The 5,000-nt window shown below is 61.6% G+C and overlaps 1 non-coding gene and 1 pseudogene across 1 annotated transcript; both read right to left on the bottom strand.

The window, feature by feature from the left end:
* The window catches only part of LOC132937753 (large subunit ribosomal RNA), a 2,899-nt pseudogene extending 2,666 nt beyond the window's left edge, over window positions 1–233 (bottom strand).
* A 369-nt stretch (window positions 234–602) lies between these two features.
* On the bottom strand, window positions 603–760 carry LOC132937578 (5.8S ribosomal RNA). The gene has a single exon (XR_009663702.1). It is a non-coding gene; the product is annotated as a 5.8S ribosomal RNA (ribosomal RNA).
* Window positions 761–5,000: the final 4,240 nt, after the last annotated feature.

Here is a 5,000-nt window from a genome sequence, read left to right as displayed (position 1 = left end):
CGGGCCATGGCCCCGTTCAAGGGAGACTTGGACCGTCACGTGCGCCCCGGCAACGAGGCCGGCCCGTACGCCACAACTCCCATAGGTGCCGCGACACAAAAGTGCGCGGCGGGATTCGGCGATGGGCTTTTCCCTGTTCGCTCGCCGCTACTAAGGGAATCACGGTTGTTTTCTTTTCCTCCGCTTATTAATATGCTTAAATCCGGCGGGTAGTCCCGCCTGATCTGAGGTCGGAACGTATCGGTTTTTTTTTTTTTAAATTACACGGCAGCCTGCGGTCCGCGCTCCGCCCGTACGGTGACCGTCCGCGTCCGCGTCTCGGAAGCCGGAGAGGTCCGTGGACTCTCAGCCGACCCGGCCGCGCTCTCGCGCGGCGGGCGGACGGGGACGTGCCGTTTGACGACGCGAGAACCCGTGACTGTTTGCCGTCACAACTTGGGCGGACGACCGGAGGCGGCCGCGCGAGCGCGGTTTTCCACGGTCGAACCGCCAATCTCGCACCACCGGAGCGGCCGACGGGCGGGCGGACAGTCCCCGGGAGGACTGCCGCCGCCGTCGGACGCCTGCCGGCGGCGCATCGGTCTGGCCGAGTATCCGGTATACGACCCTCAGACAGGCGTGGCCCGGGACCCGCGGGTCACCGAGGCCGCAATGTGCGTTCGACTGGTCGATGTTCGTATAACCTGCGGATTACACGACGACGCGCAGATAGCTGCGGTCTTCATCGATCCACGAGCCAAGTGATCCGCTGTTCGGGGTCGGGTGTTTTTTTTTGTCGACGAAACTTCTACCGGCCACGCGCCGTGCGCGGACGCACGGCGGGGCCCGTATGGTCTTTCGACGTTAACCATCTTTCGGTCGACGCTCGGTCGGGGGTCGCGGCGCGCGGGCGGTCGGCGAGCTAGTCGCGAGCGCACGCGGCCACGGGGTCGGATTAGGCGCGCGCGAGACCGGCAAGTGCTGCCGGTACCGCGGGCCCGTCTCTAATGATCCTTCCGCAGGTTCACCTACGGAAACCTTGTTACGACTTTTACTTCCTCTAAACGGCCGATTTCGGTCATCTTCGCGATCGCGCGACGACCCAGCCCCCGAGGGGGCCGAATAACGCGCGTCCACTCCGAAGACCTCAATGCGACCGTTCAATCGGTAGTAGCGACGGGCGGTGTGTACAAAGGGCAGGGACGTAATCAACGCGAGCTGATGACTCGCGCTTACTGGGAATTCCTCGTTCACGTGGAAAAATTGCAAGCCACGATCCCTAAGCACGAAGGAGGTTCAGCGGGTTACCCGGAAGCCTGTCGGCCCAGGAATGTTAACACACGCTGATTCCTTCAGTGTAGCGCGCGTGCGGCCCAGAACATCTAAGGGCATCACAGACCTGTTATCGCTCAGTCTCGTGCGGCTATTTTCGTCCGCCGCCTGTCCCTCTAAGAAGAGTTTAAGCTCCTGGGAGCCGGCGGTAGCCCTAGTAACGTATCGTGATCCGCCGGCGACGGCCGCGAACACGGCGCGCTTCACCACGGAGCCCGACGCACGACGGACGCGCGCCGACCGGAGGTTGCCCCCCGGCCGACACACGCCCGCCGCACGCCGGGACGCGGATGGCGCGGCCGCGCGCTCGACGACCGCCGTGGACGACGGGCGAACGCGTTCGGGGATACCGGGCCGAGCCGACGGGTACGCGAACACGAACGGCCGAAACCGCCCGCGCCGCGCACACGCCGACCCGGGGTTACCCGCCTAGTTAGCAGGACAGAGTCTCGTTCGTTATCGGAATTAACCAGACAGATCGCTCCACCAACTAAGAACGGCCATGCACCACCACCCACCGAATCAAGAAAGAGCTCTCAATCTGTCAATCTTTCCGGTGTCCGGGCCTGGTGAGGTTTCCCGTGTTGAGTCAAATTAAGCCGCAGGCTCCACTCCTGGTGGTGCCCTTCCGTCAATTCCTTTAAGTTTCAACTTTGCAATCATACTTCCCCCGGAACCGAAAAGCTTCGGTTTCCCGGAAGCTGCCCGCCGGGTCGTTAATGAAACGCCGGCGGATCGCTAGCTGGCATCGTTTACAGTTAGAACTAGGGCGGTATCTGATCGCCTTCGAACCTCTAACTTTCGTTCTTGATCATACGAGAACGTACTTGGCAAATGCTTTCGCGTCAGTTCGTCTCGAGACGATCCAAGAATTTCACCTCTAACGTCTCGGTACGAATGCCCCCGCCCGTCTCTGTTGATCATTACCTCCGGTCCCGAAAACCGGCCCGGCGGGACGCGCGGGCGACTGGCGCCCGCGGCCCGGCGGCCCGCGCACGGAAACGCCCCGGAGGGCGATTTCGCGCGCCCGCGAAGGGCGGAGATGCGCGGGACCGAGGTCTTGTTCCATTATTCCATGCGACCAGTATTCAGGGCCTTTTGACGAGACGGCCGTGAAGCCGCCCCGCCAGATTTGAGCCTGCTTTGAGCACTCTAATTTGTTCAAAGTAAACGTGTCGGCCCGCCGACGGCAATCGGTGAAGATCACCGCGCAGCAAGATTGGAGTAGGCGGCCGCCGTCGTCGAACCCCGACGGCCGCGCGACGCGTGGCCGCGCGGCGCGCCGGAAGCCCGAGACACGTGTCCGCCTGCCGACAATACGTCCGGCCGACGTGCCGGTAACTAACACCCCGAGACGGCTGACGAGCGCGACGACGACCGCGCCGACGGGACACGTGGTCCCGCGACACGGCCGGCCGCGACACGACGGACCGCCAGGGTGGTCCGGCACCGCCCAGACACAGATCCGACTACGAGCTTTTTAACCGCAACAACTTTAATATACGCTATTGGAGCTGGAATTACCGCGGCTGCTGGCACCAGACTTGCCCTCCAATTGATCCTCGTTTAAAGGTTTTAAAGTGTTCTCATTCCGATTACGGGGCCTCGGATGAGTCCCGTATCGTTATTTTTCGTCACTACCTCCCCGTTCCGGGAGTGGGTAATTTGCGCGCCTGCTGCCTTCCTTGGATGTGGTAGCCGTTTCTCAGGCTCCCTCTCCGGAATCGAACCCTGATTCCCCGTTACCCGTTACCACCACGGTAGGCATGGAACCTACCGTCGACAGTTGATAGCAGACATTTGAAAGATGCGTCGCCGGTACGGAGACCGTGCGATCAGCTCGAAGTTATTCAGAGTCACCAGGTCTTTGCGCGGGCCGCGATCGGGACGCGCACGAAGCGCGCCGCGACGGGCCGGTTTTGATCTAATAAAAGCGTTCCTCCCGCGAGCGACGCCCGAGGGCGCCGCGACGGTCGGAACTCTGTCGGCATGTATTAGCTCTAGAATTACCACAGTTATCCAAGTAACTTGGGTACGATCTAAGGAACCACAACTGATTTAATGAGCCTTTCGCGGTTTCACCTTAATGCGGCTTGCACTGAGACATGCATGGCTTAATCTTTGAGACAAGCATATGACTACTGGCAGGATCAACCAGGGATCTCGGTTTTACAACAACTGCGTCCCGTGACGGATCCCCGCGGCGACGCCGACCAAGGGGCGACGACGACGCGGACACTCGTCTCGGGACGCGTGCGTCCGAGCGCCGGTCCGCCCGTGGGCGAGCCGACGCCGAGGAAGGTCGAAACGACCGTGACCGGTATACGGTCACGGCGCACGACCGACCGCGGTTCGAGTGGGATACGTGCGCGGACGGGCGCCCGTAAACCGCGCGCTTCGGTCGACGCGAGCGCCGCACTGAGCACCCGCAGAACGCGGGGCGACTGCGGCGGCGGTCGCGTGCGGTAGACCGAACACACGCGGAGAGCGAGCGCTCGCCCGACGCGACGTGACCCGTGCGTTGACGAGAGTCGGGGTTAGCGCGTACGCCGTCCGTTTTCAGCGGACGGAGAATTACCGCGCTAGCGCCTCTCGCCAGGTTTATAACGGCCCCCAGCCGAGATCGTGGGGGAAGCCGGGACGCGACGCGAAGTCCGTCGTCCCGGGGCTTCGCCCCGGCGACCGCCGGGCACGGCGACGATGGCCGGCCGCGGCGGGAATGTTTTGGCGTCGAGAGCTCGTAACTTGCGGAACGGTAACGGGAGTCGTCATCGATTTTTGAAAAAAACGATTTGCGCGTCGGAGGCCCACCGGAAGGCGGGCCTGCGACGCCGGTTGAGTTTTGCCACTCGGCGTGCGAGATGGGTCGGTCGCCGAAACTTGGACGGATACCATCGAAGGGCACTGGATTGCTGACCATTCCGAAGACTGGGGCAGACCGGTGCGCGGCGATGGACGCGTCGGCTTCGGCGTCGCCCGTGGCTTTGCTGTCGTACGTGATTGGCGATCGGACGCCGGCGGAACGCCGACGACCGAGTCGCTCACAAATTTACAAAATCTCGAGTTTCACAATGTGCGACGGGGGTATTCACGCGTAGTGGTACACCCGAGTCGAAGGAACTTCGCCATCACCGTGCGTAGCGGTTAGCCGAGAATCGAAAATCCGTCAATCACCGTGCGTAGCGGTTAGGCGAAAATCACAAAATCCGTGCGTAGCGGTACGGCCGCGGATAAAGGATTACCGATTTAAATGTCGCGGACACCGGTGTCCTATAGTACTCGGAACGTACGACGTGAACACGTCTCGGGTACGTCGAGATCGAACCAACGGTTAACGAGTTATTGCACACGGAAAAACTACGTTCGAAAAGTTGAATTCGAAATCGTGTCGACGGACATCGCCGGGGCTGCCGTCATGTGCACCACCCCGGCACCGACGAATAACCGAGGACGTCGAGTGAAAAAAAAAAATCGAATTTTCACACACGGTGGTCCGTGCGACGAGACGGTACGGCGGGCGCGCAGCTCGGCGACGGTAATCACCCCTGTAACGTCGCGGTCAGCGCAGAAATTCTACGCGGTAAAGGTTTTCGGCAAAGGGGGATATCCCTGGACAACGACTCTGCGGTCTGCCCGTGATGAACGGTACGGTCGATGTCACCGGCAAACCGTGAAAACGGTTGACCGAG

This window comes from Metopolophium dirhodum, chromosome 1, assembly GCF_019925205.1.
Source record: "Metopolophium dirhodum isolate CAU chromosome 1, ASM1992520v1, whole genome shotgun sequence".
Classification (NCBI taxonomy): domain Eukaryota; kingdom Metazoa; phylum Arthropoda; class Insecta; order Hemiptera; family Aphididae; genus Metopolophium; species Metopolophium dirhodum.
The sequence above is the reverse complement of the archived record's forward strand: the minus strand, read 5'-3'. Positions and strand labels throughout refer to the sequence as shown.